Genomic DNA, 23,897 nt, shown 5'->3' on the forward strand with positions numbered 1-23,897 from the left:
CTCATGCAGGAACAAGCTAGTCATGTCATGTAAAGCTAAATTTACACTCTTAAGTAGGCCAATGGGACTGAAGCTAGTGAACAAGGGAATCAGATCATATAGGATCTCTGTGCATGGCAAGTGGTTTGGATTTTATTCTATAATGTGATTAGAAGCCGTTGTCAGTATTTAAGCAAGGGATTAATATGAGAGATTTACACTCTTAAGAGATGATTTTTTTTCTGTTGGGTAGATAATGCCTTATAAGTAGTACGGTAAGTATGGAGACCTGGAGATAAGAGTTGTTACTATGGTCTTGGCATGAGATGATAATGACTTGGATTAGGCTTGTGGCGGTGGATGTGGTAAGATGTATGTAGATTCTGGATGCATTTTGAAGTGAGAGCCAATAGGACTGGTTGATTGAATATGGGGTATGATAGAAAAAGAGGAGTCAAAGATGAATGATTCTTAGGTTTGGGATGTGAGCGATTGGGTAGATGATGGAGCCATTTGCCGTAGGCTTTGGAGGAATATCAAGAGCTTAATTTGGATGCTTAAGTTTGGGACATCTATTAGACACCCAGGCAGAAATGACATATAGATAGTTGGGCCCTAAGGGAGAGTTAAGGGCTGGAAAGACAGGTTTGAAAGTCATGAACAGATAAATGGTATGAGACTGAATGAGATCATCTGGAAAGAGTGGGGAAGAGGAGGGTGAAAAAAGAAAGGAGAGGAGGAAAAGGAAGGGAAAGGAAGACAAGAGAAAAGATATGAAATTGAGCCCTGAGGGAATCCAACATTAAGAGGTCAGACAGGAGAGCCTGAGAAAAAGTAAACAATGTGGTGGGAAGAAAACCAAGAATGCATGGTATCACGGGACCCTAGAGAAGTTTCAAGAAGAAGGGAGTGGTCTACTGTGGCAGTAGCTGCTAGGAAGTTCTGTAACAATAAAGCAGAGAACTGACCTCTGGGTTAAGCAAGTGGAGGTCAGTGTCTCCACTTCAATAGAGTGGTGGGGGGCGGTGAGAGCTGGACTGGGGTTGGTTGGGAGAGAACAGAAGCTGAGAAAGTAGAGGCCACAATAATGCATAACCTTTCGGGGGAAGCTGACTGACGGGCCATGACTGGATGGGGATATAAGGTCAAGGGGAATTTTTTGTTTCGCTTTTGTCCTTCAGATGGGCTATTTCAAGTCAGACGTATGTGTAGATGGAAATGATACAGAGGAAAGATTTTGATGATGCAGGAAGATAAACGTTCTTGCTCTCCTATGAGAAATCGGTCTGTGGTTACCTGGAGAATCTCTACAGACCACTATTGGTCTGCGAATCATAAAATGAGAACCACTCCTGTGGACATTTCTGAGCTTCTATGTAAGAAAACAAACACTTTCAATTGCATTGGTCAATGGGAATGTGGCCACCAAAAGCTTGACATCATGGTCTTTTAACAATGTTTGGGTCTTGATACCATCTTATCTTACCAGCATAATTCTTACTAGCCACCAAGACATGCTACACATGATATGGCCTCTGGAGGAGCAGGAGGCCCTAGGTGATTCACCAACCCTAGTGAATCCTGCCTTGAGTGAGAGCCAAACATAGCATAGTCCTGTTGGACTTCCATCTGTTCCTGCAACCTCGTGCCAATTTTCCTCCCAAGATAACACAGACAGGGATGGTCTATTCATCTGGTTATCCTTTTTGCTTTTATCAGTCCTTCCCTTTCAGGGAGTAGGCTCACAAGAGGTACCAGGAACTAGATACAGGAGACCTGATTCCTTCATCAATCACTTCCTTTCTCCTGAATTGCTCTGCTTTAAGAAGTTGAGAGGAGATATGTGGGTGGAGATGGACACATTGCTATGTAACCAGGCCTCTGTGATGGTTTTTCTAAAAGCGGTAGGCTATTTCTCCTCTCTCCCCAAACCCCAAAGCCACAGGATTTTTTAACAAGTGCCACTAAAGACACAATTAAGCCCATGATAGAGCAAACTGCCACCCTCCAGACCAGAACAGGATGGCCGTAGACCCATACCACCACGTGAGCATTAAATAACCCACAGATTCAGGAAATGCCATTGAGGCAAGAAGTCAAAGGAACAGCCCCGTGCTGGAAGGTTCTGGATTGAAACCTTGACACCCCGGCTTCTGAGTCCAGTTTGCAAGGAAGCAACACATGTGACTATGTGGCTGGACCGCTTAGAGCTGCTTTCTAACCGGCATCACAGATTGCATTTCCGTCCTACCCGGTTGTCACCAACAAAACCGACAGTGATCCATGTTGTTGAGTGCGCACCCCCATACTGGGTTGGCCAGGTTGAGAAAAGATCACCGCTCTAACATTCTGGAATAATTAACAGGGCCACAAAACTCAGAGCCATTTGTGGTCAAAATAGAGTTTGCTTACTCAAAATAGAGAGCCTAGGCCATTGCCATCACCCTGCGAAGCCATTTGGGCAAAAAGTAAAAAGCACAGCTGTGTGGTGCTCTGTAGTGTAGAGCTGCCTTCCCACTGGTTTCACAGGAGCTTGTGTTTGAATGAGAGAACCCCAGCGGCCACTGGGAGACGATAGAAATAAAGAGCCGATATCACCACGAAAGAACTAAATAACCCACAGATTCGGGAAATGCCATTGAGGCAAGAAGTCAAAGGAACAGCCCTGTGCTGGAAGGTTCTGGATTGAAATCTTGACTTTTTTTTTTTTTAATTCTTGAGAGTCGTATTGAATTGTAGGTAATAATTTATTAGCAATGTCAGTCAATTGAAATAGTGATTTCCCCATGGTTTGTGATTAATAACAGAATAACAAATAGTTCTGAGTGGGAAGAGCGTGATGAGGGCAGAACGCTTAAATCAGGATGAGCAGAATGAGAAAAATGAGAGAAGCAGGACATTCTGGAAGGATGTATCTAGCCTCCTATGTTCTCGCCACTACGGGGACTCAGCTATTCCTCCAGCTGAGAATTTAATCCCTGGAGTGCAAAATCTTAGTTGATTAGAACACCTGGGTTCCAATGCAAAAATCTAAGGGGGTGTGTAATGTGTTCTCAGTGCAGGAAACAGATTTAATAGGTGCCCAGAGGCTCGCTTAGCTAATGGATTCAGCCACCGCTCAGTTTCTAGACCACCAGGCTTTAAACAGACCTTGTGCATCCGGAGGAAAGGGGGAGGGGCAGATGTGGAAAAATCATAAAGCTGGTCTTCAGCAGCTGTCCCTGCTCTTTGCCTTTTATTTTTCCTCCTGTGCCTAAGGCCCTCATAATGGCTTGTGCCTTCAATAAGGTGGAGAGACTTTTTAAGGAGCAATATTAACTTGGGCTAAGAGCTTGGACTTTGGAGGCAGAATGACCAGGCTTGAGCCTCAGCACAACTGACTGGTTGTGTGACCTTGAGTGAGTTATTTCACCTCTCTAGGTTCAAGTTCCCTTATCTGTAAAATGTGGGATTAAATACCTACTCTGTAGGGTTGGCATGAGAATTTAATGATCTAATGCATGTAAAGGGTTTCATACAGTTCCATGCACGGGCTAGGTACTTCCTATATGTTAGCTATTATCAGTATGATTTGATAAATCAAGTACCACTAGAAAATGGGTTTCTGAGGAGATCTCCCAAGGATGCTAATGTATTAAAAACAGGCAGAGTAGAGAGTCAGTGCTTAACCCACAGATATGAATAACTAATCCTGATCTTCCAATCCCAGTGCCCACTAGGAAGGCTTCCTGGGTAGTTACTCTCAAATTATGACAAGATCTATTCTTCCTGGGCATAAGGTCATTCTTGGCCCCAAACTCCTGGGTGTGTTTCACGAGGCTTTTGGGAAAACCGCATCTTGTCTGCATGGCCCTTGAGGAGCCAACTAGGGCTTCAGAAACTGGAGCTTCCCTCCGTCCATACAGAGAGTGGATCTAGATTCTTCTGGAGGTCCCTCTCATCGTGAGTGTGGGGCTCCTTCCCAACAGTCAGGAGCCTCATTAAGATATTTGTACTCAGTGTTACCACTCTTCTTATCCAGACCTAAGTCTTGCTTCGTTCCTTTGCACACAAATGTCTCCTAGGACACATAGCAGGAAAAACAACTAATTAATTTAACTTGACTTTGCTTTGTCCTTGATGCTTTACACAGTGGCCAATGATAAACCAGAATTAATGACATGCATATGTGCTAAATGTAGTTATGTAGCACATAAACATAGTATGTAGCAAATATAATATTTTTTGTTCCATTAGGAACAAGTTTGTTGAGGGGATACAAAGGTAAATCATAGATTATACTCAGGAAACAAAATTTAGTAAGAGGGATAAGACAAATAGCTATTAACTAGAATACAAGGTAGAATATAAGTTCCGTTAGAGACAAGCAATGAGTTACTAGAAGGAATAAAAGGAAGGAATGTTTCCACTCAAGAAATCTGGGGAAATGGTGGATAAGGACATAGCATTGGAGAGAGAGGCCTTGAAGGATGAGAGACATTTTCTAAGACAGGGGTAGTGGGGAAGGGCATTCCCGAAAGAGGATTAAGCCTGAGTATAAAACCAGAGAAAGAAAAACAGGGCTGGATTCTGCTTACTGTACTATTTTGAAGAATGATTATTGGCCACTTTATTCGTGACTTGATTATGCAAACAGTCTGAGCTCGACTGTTAACCTAATGGCTGGTGGTTCCAACCCACCCAGTAGTAATGTGGAAGGAAAGGCCTGGCAATTTGCTCCTGTTAAGATTACAGCCAAGAAAACCCTATGGAGTCGTCCTATTCGGTAACACATGAGTAACAGCCATGAGTCGGGATTGACTTGACAGCAACTAACAACAGCAACAACAACAGCACAGTGCTTTGCACGTACATACCAAATGCTGTTGCTGTCAAGTAGATTCTAACTCATAGCAATCGTACAGGACAGAGTAGAAGTGCCCTATACGGCTTCCTTTCAGTTAGCAGCTAAGCACTTAACCACTGTGCCACCAGGGCAGGCTAGCATTTGATGACCGATAACCTAGGAAAGCTTAACTCTGCCTCTCCAATTCAAATTCTTGAATTGCTAAGCTAACCTTTGTGGTCACATACGTTATTCTTCTCCAAGGAGCACTAAATAACATCATCAATGTGATGACGACAAAAAATGAATTCAAATAAACACCTAATTAAAGTTGAGTATAGAAGGGCACTATGACTGAAAGCGCTAAATTTGCTAATTGTTTTCCCTATTCCTGGAAGAAATTCCTATTTCATTGTCTTTCATTCAGACAACATATTGAGTTTTTGCAATGTACAAGGCACTGACTAGGAAAAACAGCAACGAGCAGAGATGAGAGTGTAACCCAAATGCCTACATGCCATCAGCCTGTGACTACATGAGGTCCCATTTCCTTTCATACCCTGTCTTGGTCATCTAGTGCTGCTATAACAGAAATACCACAAGTGGATGGCTTCAACAAACAGAAATTCATTCTCTCACAGTCCAGTAGGCTAGAAGTCCAGGTTCAGGGTGTCAGCTTCAGGGAAAAGCTTTTTCTCTCTGTCAGCTCTGGAGGAAGGTCCTTGTGATGCATCAGTCGTCACCTGGTCTGGGAGCATCTCAGCACAGGAACCTCAGGTCCAAAGGACACGCTCTGCTCCCAGTGCTGCTTTCTTGGTGGTATGAGGTCCCCACGCCTCTCTTCTCACTTTTCTCTCTCAAGGGCGATTGGCTTAAGGTGCTACAATCTTGTAGATCTCATCAATATAACTGCCACTAATCTGTCTCATTACATTACAGTGATAGAATTTACCACACATAGGGAAATCACATTAGATGACAAAATGGCAGACAATCATAGGCACTGGAAATCATGACCTAGCCAAGTTGGTAGATATTTTGGGGGGACACAATTCAATCCATGACATACCCCAATCACACAAGCTGGCCCTCTTAGCCTGGCTCCTAAACCACTGTTCCCTCCTCCCCAGTGCTCTGTCCTGGGATAGGAGGAGGACCTGGGGCCACTGACAGCCATGCTAGGTCCTCACCTTCCCCAGAGGTTGCTCTCTGCTACTAGGGCCCTGCTTACCCAGCAGGGTCCACACCCTGTTTAGCATCTGAGGTCTCCACTGGGTCAAGGTTCTGGCTGGTTACTCAGTTGTTTGCTTTTGTTGTTGCCAAATGAGTCCCATCTCCCAGTTGTGTTCAGCTTCTGCTGGGTACAGCTCTCACTTCTCAGGTGTTAGCCACAGAATGGCATTAGGCTGATAGACACATTGGCATTCACAGAATGCCTTCCCCGTGAGGAATTTTAGCCGTCGCTTGCTAAAGCTTTCTCATCTCACAGAGGTTAAGAGACATTCTGAGGACTGTACACATGAGTGTGACTGATGCTGTTTTCCCTCAGACAGAAGAATGGGGTGGCATGGAAGTTGTCTCTACAGCAAGATGATGTGTCTACGGAAGCATGTACAACTGCTTAGTCTGACGGTTAATCAGGATCTCTTTTTTAGATTTGATTTTTCTTTGAGCTTATTTACTAAAGAAAATTCAGGCCAAGGGTGCCAACTGGCATTAATTTCCTATAGGATTAGCCTATCTCTAAACCGGACCATTTTTAAAATCCAAGCAGATTTGTGTTTATCTTAAAACCCTCAGTGACCTTTAATTAAAATAAACTTCTTCCACCCTTTTAAACTACTTTGCTTCAAAAATGCTCATTGAGGGCTCATCAGTGATGATGACTCTGAGAAAAGACAATAGTGTCTCAGTACAATGGTGCTCAGTCGGAACCTCTGAGCCCTTTTAGGGAACAGGCAAGGCAGACTTTCTCTGAGGTTGGCCACTGTTATTCCAGCCTCACATTCAAAGCTTCCCACAGAAGCCATTGACATTTATTTAGAAACTAATTGTGCTGCGGTTTGGGACATGGAATGGAAAAAGATCAGTTCACATTGCAATCCATCTTGGAACCAAACGGCTGTTGTGGCACCAGAAGAAAATTGTTCCGTTAAGTCAAAGGCAAACCTCAATTCGAAGGACAGAAAGGCCAGCACCTCAGATGAGGGGCCCTGTATTGCAGACCCATGGCTGCATTTTAGTAGCACCGCGGTTGTCACGACACTCCATTCCTGCCACCTATAAAACTCCTTTCTTTCCTCCCTCTCTTTCCCATAACAGTTCATTCTCAATTATCCATGAGGGTTTCTACCACAACAACATTCCACTCTGAGACTGGGTTGACCCTCCTCTTCTACAAAAACGGTCCCCATCCTCTGAACTGCAATTGCATTTACCATCTGGACCCCTCATTCAGCACCTGGCAGGAAATCTTGCAGAACAGGTATTTTTCCGGTGCACGCACACATATCTGATTTCCCCTGGGAGGACCTTAGACTTGCAGATTCTTGAGCTCCACCCCAGACCTACTGAGAATCAGAATCTGCATCTTAACAAGGTCCCCTGGTGAGTCAAATGCAGAGACAAGTGCTATTCTACAGCACCTCTTTCAGAGTCAGGCCTCGGTGCAGGCTTCAGTAGCTGATTGTCAAACCCATCGATGACTTCCTCTTCTCTCTCAAGCACTTATTCTGTCCTTCCTTGGCTGACCACCATTTGTGGCCAGAGAATGCGAACTGCTGTTAGCATGAATTCTTAATATCTCCAGTCTGTTCAGTTCTCTGCAAAACCGCCAGCGTTTACATGCAACACATGGGATGGTCAATCTGAATTCCCGAGTCAAATATAAATGCTTTCTTGATTTTCTGTTGTTTGGGATCCTCTGTGTCACTGTTCTTGCAAATCTAGTTGTATCATCATAATCATCAGCTAATTCAGAATTTTTGTAGCTTTTAAATTGAGAATCAGAAAATGCTAACCCTGGAAGGGAACTTAAGGATCACTTACCTCAAGCTCCTCACTTCACAGATGAGGAAACTGAGCCTTGGAAAAGTCACAACCTTAGAGAAGTTCGTGTGTCCCAGGAGTGTCAGCTAGGGTCAAGAACCTACACTTCTGGTCTTTGGGTCTGTGTGTTTTCTATATCACACGTTAATGATTTGAGTTACCTTGATGTCTTAGTTATCTAGTGCTGCTATAACAGAAATACCACAAGTGGGTGGCTTCAACAAATAGAAATTCATACTCTCACAGTCCAGTAGGCTACAAGTCCAAACTCAGGGAGTCAGCCCCAGGGGAAGTCTCTCTCTCTCTGTCAACTCTGGAGGAAGGTCCTTGTCATCAGTCTTCCATTGGTCTAGGAGCTTCTCCACGCAGGAATCCTGGGTCCAAAGAATGCATTCTGCTCCCAGTGCTGCTTTCTTGGTGGTATGTGCCCATGTCTATATGCTCACTTCTCTCTTTTATATCTCAGAAGAGATTGGCTTAAGGCACAATGTAATCTTGTAGATTGAGTCCTGCCTCATTAACGTAAGTGCCATTAATACTACCTCATTAACATCATAGAAATAGGATTTACAACTCATAGGAAAATCATATCAGATGACAAAATGGTGGACAATCCCACAACACTGGGAATCACGGCCTGGTCAAGTCGACACATGTTTTTGGGGGACACGAGTCAATCCATGACACTTGGGGAGGTTAGTAAATTAGATTAGTAACTTCTCACCTTCTAACAAAACTGAGAGAACTGGAAACCTTTAAATCAAGATTCTTGGAGGGGCGAGTAGCCTAATCTCTACTTTGTCCTACCCTCCATGCTTTTCCTCAGAGAGGTCCCAAAGAAGACAATTTTCTTCCTCATTATCATAATAAATACCCTACTTCAGGTGTCTTCAATCTACCTTAGGTGCGCGGAGATGAATTTTATTTGTCGTTGTTAGTTTGTGTTGAATTGGCTCTGAATCATGGCAGCCTTATGTATAACAGAATGAAATGTTGCCTCGTCCTGCTCCATCTTCATGATCCTTGGTATTATTTCACCTATTGTGTCAATGCATCTTATTGAGTGTTTCTCTCATTTTTGTTGGCCCTCTACTTTACCAAACATGATGTCCTTTTCTAGCGATTGATCTTTCTGGATGACGTGTCCAAAGTAAGCAAGATGAAGTCTCACCATCCTGTTTTCTAAGGAGCATTCCAGGTGCATTTCTTCTAAATCTGATTTGTTCATTCTTCTGGCATCTCATAGTATATCCAGTATTCTTTACCAACACCACAGTTCGAATGAATCAATTCTTCTCCTGTCATCAAAGTGGTATCTTTGCTTTTCAGAACTTTAGAGATGTATTTTGCAGCAGATTTGCCCAATACAACATGTCATTTGATTTCTTGACTGCTGCTTTCATGGACATTGATTGTTGATCCAAGTAAAATGAAATTATAGACAACTTCAATTTCTTCTTCACTTATCATGTTGTTGCTTATTGGTCCAGTTGTAAGGATTTTTGCTCTCTTCTCATTCAGGTGTAATCCATACTGAAGGCTATAGTCCTTGACCTTCATCAGGAAGTGCTTCAAGTTGTCAAGTTGTCTTTATTTTCAGCAAGCAAAGATGTGTCACCTGTATATCACAGATTGTTAATGAGTCTTCCTCCAATCCTGGTGCCCTATTCTCCTTCATATAATCCATCTTCTTGAATTATTTGTTCAGCATACAGATTGAATCAGTAAGGTGAAAGGATACAACCCTGGTGCACACCTTTTCCGATTTAGAACCTCATAGTATCTTCTTGTTCTGTTCCAATGACTGCCTTTTGACCATGTACAGGTTCTACATGAACACAATTAGGTGTTTTGGAATTCCCATTCCTTTTAATGTTAACCATAATTTATTATGATCTACACAGTCTAATACCTTCACATAGATGATGAAACACAAGTAAGCATCTTTCTGGTATTCTCCAGTTTTGGCCAAGATCCATCTGACATCAGCAATGATACCCCTTGTTCCACATCCTCTTCAGAATCCAGCTTGAACTTCTGACCGTTCCCTGTTGATACAAGGTTATAGTAATTTTTTAATTATCTTCAGCTAAATTTTGCTAGCGTGTGATATTAATGATATGTGGTAATTTCCACAATCTGTTTGATTACCTGTCTTTGGAATGGGCAAGAATATGGATCTCTTCCCATTGGTTTGCCAGATAATTGTTTTCCAAATTTCTTGAAATAGACGAGTGAGTGCTTCCGGTGTTGCATTCAGTTTGTCGAAACATCTTAACTGGTATTCCTTCAATTCTTTGAGCCTTGTTTTTCGCCAAAGCCTTCAGTGCAGTTTGAATTTCTTCCTTCAGTACCAACAGTTCTTGATTATATGCTACCTCCTGAAATGGCTGAACATCTACCAATTCTCTTTGGTAGAGTGACTCTATACATTCCTTTCATCTTCTTTTAATGTTTCCTGCGTTATTCAATTTTTTGCCCATAGAATCCTTCAGCAATGCAACTCGAGGCTTCAATTTTCTCTTCAGTTCTTTCAGTTTGAGAAATTCCAGCCATGTTCTTCCCCTTTGCTTTTCTAACTCCAGGTCTTTGCACATTTATCATAATTTGCCATGTCTTTTAGAGGTGCCCTTTGAATTTTGTTTTTTGTTAAGATATTCAGAAATGCTGAGAGGCCCCACAACCCCCAGTTTCACTTGATTCTTTGCAAAATAGCCAGACTTCAAATATGTCTTTGCTGTGTGTTTTTACCATGCCGAAGCATCATCAGCAGTAGAGACCCCTGGGAATCAAGTGCCCAGGCTCTGATTATTCATTCAACTAATTGAGGCTCAGGACGTCAAAGATGCTAACTAGATTGCTGCTGGAGGACAAGGACTGTGGGGTCTTCCTGAGTGTGACTGGTTGTGTAAAGACACAGCTCTCCAATAGCCATCACGGCCTCGTTACCCGTCAGCACCATCAGCTCCACCCACAGCTTTTGTTCAATGCCTGCAAGTACCCAGCCTGGGCTAGGTGGTCTATGTCTGTAATTAACCCCCACAATCATCCCTTTTTACAGATAAGTACTGCGAGGCTCAGAGGCTGAATAATTTCTATGCCAGGAAAATCAAGTTAAAATACACACCAAGGGCGAAGAACAAATCATAAAGTCTGTAGCCTGAGAAGTACGTGAAAGGCAGAAAGGGGCATCTCAAGGTTGACATAGAGATGTCTCAGGAAAGTAGATGTATTTAATGTAGGTTAGCTGGAATGTATGTGTGTGTGTGTTTGTACACACATGCACAGATACATATATGTATATATATATACACACATACACACATACATATATATAAATACATATACGTATCTGTGTGTGTGTGTATATATATATGTATATATGTATACAGAGGAAACCCTGGTGGCATAGCGGGTAATGCTGTGGCTGCTAACCAAAAGTTTGGCAGTTTGAATCCACCAGCCACTCCTTGGAAACCCTATGGGGCAGTTCTACTCTGTCCTACAGGGTCCCTGTGAGTCGGAATCGACTCGACGGCAAAGGGCTTGGTTTTGGGTTTTCGTGTACCTATATGTATGTGCACATACACTATATGGTGCCCTGGTGGTATAGTGGTTAAGAGCTCAGCTGCTAACCAAAAGGTCAGCAGTTAGAATCCACCAGCCGCTCCTTGGAAACCGGATGGAGCAGTTCTACTTTGTCCTGAAGGGTTACTTTAAGTCAGAATTGACTCAAAGGTAATGAATTTTTTTGTTTTTTACGTAGTATTTGGCATTATGGATCTAATCTTCCCACACTCCCTAGGTATATTTTCTTAGGCTGTGCTTCATTCTTCACATCCCCAGAGGCCTAGAAAGCTGAAGTGGACGTAAGGAGGAGAATTTATTTTCCTAGCCAGTTGCCATAATACAGACTGGGAAAAAAGGGAGAAGAATATTGACTGGGGGAAAAAAAAAAAATCAATGCAGAGAGTACGTCTGACCATGAGGTGGCGGTGTTAGTACAACCAAAGTAGGAGGGAATAAGGTCAGGGTATAGCAAGTTTTTTTTTTTTTTTTTTATAGCAAGTTACCAATCAAAGCGACTGCTGAATAATAAATCCATGCTGTCTCCACACACTGCTATCCTCACGGCTGACAAATGCCTGACCACTGGCTGCCTGGATGTAGGATATTTCACAAACAGAGCTCCTCGGCAGCAGCTAGACGAGTTTGCCTGGAGACTTGGAAGCAGCTCAGGCCAGGTGACACAGGAAAAGCCACCAGGAGCAGCTGGCTGGGTCCAATGGACTTGAGCAGAACACTCCCACAGTACCTGGGCACCCTCCGTATTCTCTACCTGTAAATGGTTTCCTTTTGTCGTTGTGCACAGGTTGCTGTGGGAGGCATTCCAGCTTAGCACACAAAGCCTGGCTCGGAGGCTCCCTGGAGCCCTCCATTTCCTTGGCAAGGCTCTTCTGCCCTTTCAACACACACCTGGAGGCTCCTGCTGGTTGGAGCCCCTGGAGACAGGACCCAGGTCAACCAAAATCTCTGCTTATTGAAAACATTCCCAAACCCCACTCTTTGCAAGCAGCAGCTGCTAAGGCTGAACCATGCCAAAATGGGTATCCATTCTCCACACAGCCTTTGAAGAGAGTAAAGATGTTATGAAAATAATCCACTACTGAAGCCTTCCCTGGTACCACAGCCTTGCTTTCTAGTTATGAAGTGATATTTCTGCATTAAAAATAAAATGATACCCTGTGTCTTTACCAGTGAAGTCCTTGGGTCGTGCAAATGGTTAACGCACTCGGCTACTAACCAAAAGGTTAGAGGTTACAGTCTACCCAGAGGTGCTTGGTGATCTACTCTGAAAAATCAGCAATTGAAAGCCCTGCGGAGCACAGTTCTACTCTGACACACATGGGGTTGCCATGAGTCAGCATTGACTCGATGGCACCTGGCTCGTCTTCACCAAAGAGAAGGGAAAAGGAATGTTGGTTGAAGTCTGTCTGCTATGAACCAGGCACTTGTCTATGTTATCACGTTGAGTCCATTCAAAGAGCCTGCTTTCTCAGACTTCACAGGGGAACAGCCGGCCTCTGAAAGGACATAGTTCCTGTGAATGTGTCAGTCACAGAGAAGGGTGCAAGCCCAGATCTTTCTGGCTTACTTTGCTTTGTTGCCTGCTATAACAGATGCTAAACAACTGGCTTCTGAATGAAAATTAGAACATTTACATAATCATGCCCCTTAGCATTTGAGTGACTTTCACAGTGTACAAAATGTTTTTCTATTGCCCAGGACCAGCTGGACAACCTCTCACTGAAGTCCATCCATTCTGCTCTGGCTTCTGCATGCCAGCCTCCAGCTGTGGTGTCCCAGGTTGGGCTGGCCCTTGCTCTCTGCTCCCAGGCACACTCTCTTGGTGAGTGGATTCCCTGAAAACCCATTCACTCCCAACTGATTGATAGATGATGAAGGCTGCTGAGGGTGCACCTGCTTTGAGGGTTTCTGGGTAGGCCTGGGATGCTGGAGCGCTACAGAAGAGCAGCTCAACCTAAACACATCTGGTCTATCTCTCAGTTTTATGAAGGGCCAGTCTTGGCTGGGAGCCCTGGTGGCCTAGTGGCTAAGAGCTTGGCTGCTAACCAAAATATTGGCAGTTCAAATCCACCAGTGGCTCCTTGGAAACCCTTTGGGGCGGTTCTACTCTGTCCTGGAGGGTCGCTACGAGTTGGAACCAGCTGGACAGCACCTAACAACCGTAACACTCTTGGCTGATACTGGGCAAAATGTCAGTCAAGAGACTTCTCAACACAGCCTGGCTTCCTTCCTCACCTCTCACTTGGGAGTTAAATTTTTATGTAGATAAAGTTGGCCTGGGTTCAGAGGTACCAGAAATGTAATAAGTTCTGGGGTACCTGGGTTGGCTACATTACAGTGATAACAAAAGCAACTTACATTTACTGAGTTCCTGATGCAGACCAAGTGCTGTTTTAAGTGCTTCACCCTATCAACTTCTTACTCCACAACCCTGTCGGGTACGTGCTATTTGTTTTCAGAAAAACCAAGCACAGAAAGATTGTGTAACTTGCCAGAGACTCCCAAAACCAAACCCAAACCCGTTGCCATCCAGTAGATTCTGAGTCCTAGTATTCCCATATGCTACACAATAGGACTGCTCCATAGCAGAGCTGGCCGTAATCTCTACAGAAGCAGATCTCCAGGGCTTTTTTCTGCGATGCAGCTGGACGGGTTCAAACCACCGACCTTTAGGTTAGTAAAACAAAACCCAAAATCCATTGCCATAGAGTCAATTCTGACTCATAGCGACCCTATAGGACAGAGTAGAACTGCCCCCTAGGGTTTCCAAGGAGTGCCTGGTGGATTCGAACTGCCCGCCTTTTGGTTAGCAGCCACAGCTCTTAACCACTGTGACACCAGGTTTCCTTTAGGTTAGTAGTTGAGCACAAATTGTTTGCGCCACCCAGGGTGTGAGATCCCATGGCTTGTAAAGAGAGAAGGTGGGATTTGAATTCATTGCCACCACTTTGGTCACTGCCAAAATGGCCCCCAACTTCCTCATGGTCATGTTGGGTCTTCTAAGGCCCCTGAACCTCCTCTCAGTTCCTGGCATTTGGGCAGGCCTCGATTAGAACTGATCCTACGCAGTAGCCCCAGGACAACCCAGCCTCTAAGATTCAAACAGGGTGAGAAGTACTGTTTGTCTCCGCCCATCACGGTTGGATGGATTGGGAATCTCGGAGTCTTTCCTATTTTCTCTCTTTCCCTTTCCACCTCCCAGATCCTTCCTGCCTTGCCTGTCGTCCAGCTAAGCAAGTCCAGTGAGGCTGATTGAGAGGAGGAGGCCTGAGAACCCTACATCATGATGGTGCACTGCTTGTGGTAGAGTTTTGGTAACTTGAAGGCCAGCAGCCGCAGAGATGGCAAGAATGGAGCAGCTCCACCATGAAAGACCATATTCCCACCTGTACTGTGTGACTACAAATATTTGCTAAGGATCATTTTAGCAGCTGTGAAGTGTCCTGGGATCTTTGAATGAAAGACGCTCTATTAGAGCTTATGAACCAAGCGATGACTCTGGCCCCATCATACTGCAGAGCTCTGCAGGAGACAGACTGGACCCATTCATCCTTCACACAGGACTAATTTTATTCCAGGGCCTCACTGTTGGCCAAGGCGGCAGGGCTTTGCAGAGAACAAATCAGTCTCAGCACTTTCAAAGTGCCTTCTATTTGGTAGAGCTGCTTTTTTTTTTCTTTTTGCCATTACATATTAGCAAAGCTAAAACTACCTGGCCAGAGGAACAGTCATGAAAGGAGGAGGCTCTTCTCAAGGGAGATCTGCTTATTAGGCCATTTAAAAAGGCAAGGAGGTCATGTTGCTTGGGGCTCGGATTTAACCTATTAGCATATCGGGCACTTCTGGGGCCCACTCCGCGTAAGTATCAGGGTACCATTTTTACATTTCTTCGTACAGACTTGCAGGAGACCAGAGCTGAGAATGAAGAAATCTTATTGCTATTAGGTGCTGTCAAGTCACTTCCAACTCGTAGAGACTCTATCTGCAACAGCACAAAATACTGCCCACGCCTGTGCCATGCTCACAATTTTGCTATGGCTTGAGCCCATTGTTGCAGTCACCATGTCCGTCCATCTTGATGAGGGTCTTCCTCTTTCTTACCGACCCTCTACTTCACCAAGCATGATGTCCTTCTCCAGGGACTGGTCCCTTCTAATAACATGTCCAAAGTACATGAGATGAACTCTCACCATCCTAACTTCCAAGCAGCATTCTGGCTGGACCTCTTCCAAGACAGATTTGTTTGTTCTTCTGGCAGTCCATAGTGTAGTCAACATTCTTCTCCAACACCTTGATTCAAAGGCATCAATTCTTCTTTGGTCTTCCTTATTCATTTTCCAGGTTTCACATGCATATGAAATAGTTGAAAATATCATGGCTTGAGTCAGGCGCGCCTTAGTCCTCAAAGTGACATCTTGGTTTCTCAACACTTTAAAGAGGTCTTTTACAGCAGATTTGCCCGATGCAATACATCATTTGATTTCTTGACTGTTGCTTCCATGGGTGTTGATTGTGAATCCAAGTAAAATGAAATCCTCAACTCAGTCTTTTCTCCGTTTATCATGATGTTGCCTGTTGGCCCAGTTGTGAAGATTTTTGTTTTCTTTATGTTGAGGTGCAGTCCATTCTGAAGGCTGTAGCCTTAGATCTTCATCAGTACACAAGTGATTCAAGTCCTCTTCACTTTCAGTAAGCAAGATTGTGTCATCTGCATATTGCAGAAGAGGGCCTACTAGGGTTTAAAGTATTTCTGCTTCTCCAACAAGACTCCACTGTTGTAACCCAGAACCCTGCATCTACCTTGAGGCTGCAATGGCACTGTCTTAGAATTCTCATCTCTTATCTACCTGGATCCTGGGGCCCTAGATCTACTTGAAAACCCTGTGGAGCACAGTTCTACTCTGACATATATGGTGTCACCATGAATCAGAGTCAACTGGATGGCAACTGGTTTCTACCTACCTCATCAATCCCCTCTGTTCTGGGAGCGCTTACTTAAAAGAGCATTAGTTCTCTGCTTTACTTTATCCTGGATCCATTCGGTGTCCTTTGAACTCCTCAATAATACCAGGAGCCAAGTGTCCCATCAAGATGTCATCCCCAGGCTGTGGACATCTAAGAAATTCAGTAGTCACTCACTCCCTCGGGGCCCAAGTCTCCACTCCCTGGATGATCAGCAGGGACCTAGATGGGTTGCCAGTTACCATGGTCTCCTATATGGCCCTGTCTGTGGGTGTGCAGAATATTGCTTCCTATTGCTCCTAGAGGGAAATGCAAACATCTTTCATAAACTTACAAAGGCCTTACATGATCTGGTCCATGTCTTCCTGACCTCATTTCCTCTTATTTATTTCTTTGTTCATCAACCCCAGGCACACTGTTCTCCTTTCTGTTCCTCAAACTCATCCAAGTTCATTTCCACTTTAGGTCTTTGTACTTTTGCTAGTCCCTCTATTTAGTACTTTCTGATGGCCAAAATTGGCATGCTGGCTTCTTCTTGTCATTCAGATCTCTGCTTAAATGTCGTGTTCCCAGAGATTAAATCCTTGACCATCTTTCTTAAAATAGCCCTTCTTTTTCAGTTGCTTACACGTTGTACAGTTTAATCATCATCAGACCTTTAAAGCCATTGACAATTACATATGCTATGTATAAGTTTATGGGTATATTGTCTCTTTCCCCTCAACATTAAACTACAGATTCCACGATTAGGGACCTCATCTGACATCTTCTCTGCTGTACCCTCAGCACAGCGTAATGTCTCTGGCCCTTGGTAGTCACTCTATAGATATTTATTGGATGAATCAATGAGTGAAAAACTGGAAAAAATTTTTTTGTGTGTGAACTTCAAGAGGTTGTCAGTGAACTTTATCTCTCAAACCTTATAGTCTTCAGCACTGTCACTGGAAGTCTCATCTGGACCCATTGCTCAGTTGGTGGACAGCCACAGGTGCTGGGCCTGGGGTGGTTACTCCTGGGCTGTATAGAGCTTGCCTGTGGCTAATAGTCTCTGATACCAAGAAGCAACCTCTAAAACTCATCAGCGAGTCCACCTGATTAGGCAGAGTGGGAGGATATTGGTATCATGTATAGGATATAAACTGGGGAAACCAGACCAGAGTGAGCGTCTAGAGGAGTTTTCAGAGCTTTGGGAACACGGTCATAGATCTTTGGTAAAGGGCACCTACAATTTTGGGTGAGCAGGTGAAGAAGTGTCCATTCTTATCTAGGTAATATACCACTTGGCTTAGGTGTGTAACAGCTGTTATGGATTGAATTGTGTCCCCCCAAAATAAGTGTTGTAAATTCTAACCCACAAAGTGGTCATAATTCTACCTGGGAATGGGTTTTCTTTGTTATATTAATTAGATAGTATTAGTATAGGGTATGAAACCCTGGCGGCATAGTGGTTTAGTGCTATGGCTGCTAACCAAGAGGTCGGCAGTTCGAATCCACCAGTTGTTCCTTGGAAACTCTGTGGGGCAGTTCTACTCTGTCCTATAGGGTCGCTATGAGTCGAAATCAACCCAATGGCAGTGGATTTTTGGATTTTGGGTATAGGAAGGGTTTTACGTCAATCTCCTTTTGAGATATAAAACAGCAAAATGAAGCAATCAGAGATAACGTAAGATAGATCCTATACCACATGAAGATCACCAAGGAACCGAGGAACAAGGACTTTCCCCCAGAGCTGACAGAGAGAGAAAGCCTTCTCCTGAATTCTGACTCCTAGCCTCCTAAATTGTGAGAAAATAGATTTCTCTTTGTTAAAGCCACCCTCTTGTGGTATTTCTGTTAGAGCAGCACTATGGCAGTACCGTAACTATAACTAAGACAATGGCTACAGCCTTCTTTTAAGGGATGAGGCGGGAGCAGTTGCACCTCACCCTGCTGGTGAGGGTCTGATGCTAAACATGGATGATGGGTTTTGAGTGGGGTGGGGGTATTCATCGCTAGTTAAATCTTCTCTGTGGCTGAGTGGAGGATGGATTTAGAGGAGGGGGAGAATCACAAAAGAGGACCACCCAGGAAGCTCTTCAACAGCCAGAAAAGAGAGGATAAGAGCTGGCAATGGCAGAAAGGAAGAGAAAGAGATTCATTCAAGAGGAATTACTGACACAAAATTGGCAAAATTTAAATTAGAAGATTAGATTGATGGAATGAGGAAGAGAGGAGACACCGTGAAGACTGGGAGGAACTGAGCTTGTTCAGCTAGTTGTTGTTGTTAGGTCCTGTTGAATCGGATCTGACTCATGGTGACCCTATGCACAACAGAACAAAACTGCCCCATCCCGTGCCATCCTCACAATTGTCGTTATGCTTGAGCCCATTGTTGCAGCCACTGTGTCAGTCCATCTTGTTGAGGGTCTTCCTCTTTTTTTGCTGACCCTCTACTTCACCAGGCATGATGTCCTTCTCCAGGGACTGGTCCCTCCTGATAACATGTCCAAAGTATGCAAGACAAAGTCTCACCATCCTCCCTTCTAATAAGGCTTCTGGCTGTACTTCTTACACAACAGATCTGTTTGTTCTTCTGGGAGTCCACGTATAGTCAATATTCTTCATAGAGGATGTTGTATACCTTGATTAAATTAAAGACAGTAAGAGAAGGGGCAGGTTGGAGGAGAATAGTCTGCTTTGTCTCTGGAAAGGCAGAATTTGACAAGCTCATAGGAGCTCCAGAGAGAGATTTTTCCATAGGCAGTTGGAAATATAGGCCTAGAACACAAGAAGAAGGAAGAAATTGCATTATTTAGAGTAAAATGAGGCTCCAAAAAGTGAGCAAGAATTTTAGTGTGGGGGCGGGGGGAGTCAGGAAGGTATTTTATTTCATTTTTACCTGAAAAAAACTAAGACCGATTGAAGTAAAGCTCAAAGCTGAAGGCTAGATTTCTTATTCCATCAGAGGGCTTGGGATTTGATTTAATAAATATGTTGTGTGGTTTCAGAAATCAGCAGTCTTTTGCTTCACAAAGAGACCTCAGGGTTGTCTCTACAGAGGCAGGGGCCCAGAAACCAAGATCCTAAAGGGCCAGACCAGGAGAATATAGTTCTTCCCAAGAAGGAAGGTAGCTTTCCTCACTGGAACCACCTGTGCATGTAATTCTAAAAATATCATTAAAAAAAAGAATCACATTATTAATAATAAAAGTGAAAGTGAAAACGAATCAAGCTCTCTCCTTGCTGCCAAGAAAACCAAAAGCATCGGAGATGAAAGCAAGTAGAACGATACACAAAGATCATAAAACAAATCAACCCCTAGGGAGCACACCTGAAACTAGTGGAAGAAATGACTATTTGAGGTAAATCACGGAACAACTGGAATGCTGGAAGAACTACCCACCCTCCCCCAGCCAAAACACCCCAGCAATTTAACATTGTGAAGAAAGAAAGTGAGATTTCATAAACGAATATTACAGCAATGAGACAATATTGGTGGCATTGCCTTGGGCCCTCCTTTCTGGGTTCTTGCAAGGAGCTCTGGCCCAGGGCTAAAAATGTCAAGCAAAAGGTGCAGCCAAGAGTTAGGGTAAGGCTACCAGTCACAGCCTGTAACAAAGAGGCAGTTGTGTGGGATGAGGCAGCTGGGAAGCAGATCAGGAACTTCCTAGATATATTAGTTAACTAGTGCTGCTATAACAGAAATACCACAAGTCGTATTTACCACCAATTCCCCAACTAAGATGCCAAAAAAGATGCTTTATTGCCACTTCCTTAGGGTTGTTATTCTGAACTGCAACAATATTCATGGTCACCAGATTTGATATGACTGACCTAACTGGCTGTACCCAGCCATTCTCACTACCATATATTTCTGCTTTAAAGTAGCCTGTTAAGTTGAAGGGAAAACTTCCTCAAAGGAGGCTATTATCTGAGTAGGTATATATCCTGGCTAAAGCCTCTGAGCGTGCTATGGAAAACCACAGTACTAATTATCAATGCATTAGTAGAGCATCCCGTGCGTTACAAAGCACTTCTGCAGACAGCCTAGTATTTATCACCTATAATTGCAGGACGAGAGTCGTAGGAAGCTGAGCTGATTCCCTTCTAGGCTTGCAGCAAAATCAGTTTGGTTAACTCAGGGTTTAAGTCCCTCTGTCCCAGTCAGCTGAAGGTCTGGGATAATTATGTTCCTGCTTTCTACAGCATCTACCACTGGTCAAGAGCACATCCGCTGGTCGGGGGGTTTTACCCATCAATCTCTACCTCAAATTTAAAACTCCAATTGCTCAGCCCCATCTGGGATCCTGGCTGAATAGATGATTTTGAATCAGAAGATCTAAAACTTACACTATTTTTAGTCTCTTGTTGAGTTACCTGATGGTTTATACCATTGCCAATAGGATCAAGTCCAAATGCCTTAGCATCCCAATATAATTTTCAGAGACCCAGCTTTATGACATCATCTCCTATCACTTTCCAGCCAAGTATACTGTGTTCTAGATCCTCCGAAAGACCCGCCATTTCCTGAATGGGCCATGCTGGTGCTCCCTCACCCTACCCCCCATGTATACCCTGTCACATTCTGCTCCTGACTGTCCCTCTCTCCTTTTGCTTCCTGCAAAGCCCTCCCTAGCTCCCCAAGGCAGAGCTAGTCACTTCCTACTCTGGGTCCCGCAGCACTTTCCACCTGGTTTGGCTACCACTAATCATTTTGGAATTGTCCCTGGGTCTTCTTGGAGTTTCCTCCCTCCCACAGTGCCTAATGGCACCTGGGTTATGCTTGTGAAACATTTACTGAATGGATGATTCATTTGTGCACTGCCTTTTCCTATGGCATCTCTGGATTTGATGAAACAGCAAAGTGTACCAACAACCAATCACCGGCTAACAATCAAGATTGGTGGGATGGAGGAGCCAAGGCTGGCACTAGCCACACTGAGTAGGTGGGACAGGCCTGGACCAAGTAGGTGTCTATCATAGCCTTTACGGAGAAGAGGCATAGGTGGAATTTTAAAAAATTATTTTCAAAAGGAGTATGAAAAACAATGAGTCAAGAGGATGACTTTGAAGGTGTATGAAAAACAACGAGTCAAGAGGATGACTTTGAAGGTAAGCCACATTGAATGGGGGAGGGAGGAAGAGACACAGCAAAGAACTGTGCCAGGGCCCACCTGTTAGGCCAAGGGCAGTGGTTTGCATTGGCTCAGGGACTGGGCAGAGCAGGGGAGCAAGGTGAAGGCACTCTCCACCTTCAGCTTCTGCAGGTAGGGGGACTCACAGCGATTTTCCCTAAGGAGAAGTAAAAGTCAGAAGACCGGTCGCTGTGGAGTGGATCCTGACTCCTGGTGACCCCCTGTGTGTCAGAGTAGAACCGTGTTCCATATAGTTTTTAATGGCTGATTTTTCAGAAGTAGGTCGCTAGGATTTTCTTCTGAGGGACCTCTGGGTGGACAGAGAACCCCCAACCTTTCAGTTAGTGGCCAGGCAGATTAACTATTTGCACCATCCAGGGACTCCAAGGGGAAGTAAAACTAGTAAATTATTTGCCACCAATTTCGAACCTACTTTTATGCGATATTTTCTCTTCATTTTTAACCTTCTCTTATTTGATTAAAATCTAAAAAAAAAAAAAAAAAAAGCTTATTTTCAGCTCAGGCCACCCCTGTTATCTTTCCTGAGTTCCTGAATTCAAAGGCACTTAAGGCAAATTTCCAGACATTTGACTCAGCCACCCAAACAGCTTCCAGTAACTCCAGCAAAAACAAAGACAAACAGGGTAAGTAGTAGAGGTTTAACGAGCCCTGGTGGCGCAGTGGTAAAAGCGCTCGGCTGCCAACCCAAAGGTCGGTGGTTCAAACCCACCAGCCGCTCCATGGGAGAAAGATGTGGCAGTCTGCTTCTGTAAAGATTTATAGCCTTGGAAACCCTATGGGGAGTTCTACCCTGTACAATAGGGTCACCATGCGTCGGGATCGACTTGATGGCAGTGGGGTTTTTTGAGTTTAGTCGAGGTTGCACCTATTTTCTCTCTGAGATTGGCCTTATCAGGGAGTCACACTAAGCGTTAAACTATATTTGTTTGCCAAAGTTTCTTTCCCTTTTTGAGCCTAAAAATCCAGGTTTGCACACAAGAGATCATAGGCCATTGCAATGAGATGGGACTTGAGAGTTACCTAGCCTCATTTTATAAGGAGGAAACTGACAATGAGAACAGCTGAATCTAAATATTTGTAACACACTTAGTAGAATTTGGTAGCTGTTTTCCTCTAGGGAATGCGATCATAGCTTAAGGTACTTTTAAATGGCCATCATTTTCTGACTTACGCCTTCAAACGTAGAAAAGTGTAAGTAAGGATGCAAATATAAGTAAAAACCATGCTGAAGCAATGGTCACGATAGAAGAGTGGTTGAGCAGTGCCTGCCTGAGTTTGTTTAGATAATTCCACTCTAAACAAATCTTTATATAGAAATACCATAAAATACTGCTGTGTGAATGGGTATATTGAGCTTCCCTCTCCTTCTTAAAATGCGCTACTTTATAGATCCAATGACACAGTTACATAATTTAAATGTGAATTCTGTAAATATTATTGAGTAGCTAATCTGTATTAAATCCACAAGGATTACAGTAAAATAAGGATATAATTAGAATAATGATAACAGGAACTATCTACTGAGGGCTACAATGTTTCTGTTCTACTCTGCCCTATAGGGTCACTATGAGTCAGAATCAACTTGACAGCACACAGCAACGACAGCAATATCAATGCTTCAGGAACTGAATCGAGTACTGTCTTAGTCATCTAGTGCTGCTATAACAGAAATACCACAAGTGGATGACTTTAACAAACAGAAGTTTATTCTCTCACAGTCTGGGAGGCTAGAAGTATGAATTCAGGGTGCCAGCTCTCAGGGAAGGCTTTCTTTCTCTATTGGTTTTGGAGGAAGGTCTTTGTCATCAACCTTTCCCTGGTCAAGGAGATTCTCAGTGCAGGGACCCTGAATCCAAAGGACACGCTCTGCTCCTGGCTCTTCTTTCTTGGTGGTTATCAGGTCCCTGTCCTTTCTGCTTGCTTCTCTTATTTATATCTCAAAAGAGATTGACTCAAGATACAACCTAATCCTACAGACTGTGTCCTGTCTCATTACACAACTGCCTCTAATCCTGCCTCATTAACATCATAGAGGTAGGATTTACAGCACATAGGAAAATTACATCAGATCACAAAACAGAGGACAGCCACACAATACTGGGAATCATGGCCTCGCCAAGTTGACACACATTTTTGGGAGACACAATTCAATCCATAATAAGTATTATCTCATTTAACCCTAATAGTAGGTATGATTGTTTCCCTGTTTTATAGGTAAGGAAACTGAGACCTGGGACAATTAGGTAACTTGCCCAAGGTCACACAGCTGGTGGGTGCCGGTGCTGAGGTTCTGGCTCAGGTTGGCCTGATTCCAACCATTATGTTCTAGGGGATTCCAAGAGACTAGACTCCTGGAACTT

This window comes from Loxodonta africana, chromosome 19 (genome assembly GCF_030014295.1).
Source record: "Loxodonta africana isolate mLoxAfr1 chromosome 19, mLoxAfr1.hap2, whole genome shotgun sequence".
NCBI classification, from domain to species: domain Eukaryota; kingdom Metazoa; phylum Chordata; class Mammalia; order Proboscidea; family Elephantidae; genus Loxodonta; species Loxodonta africana.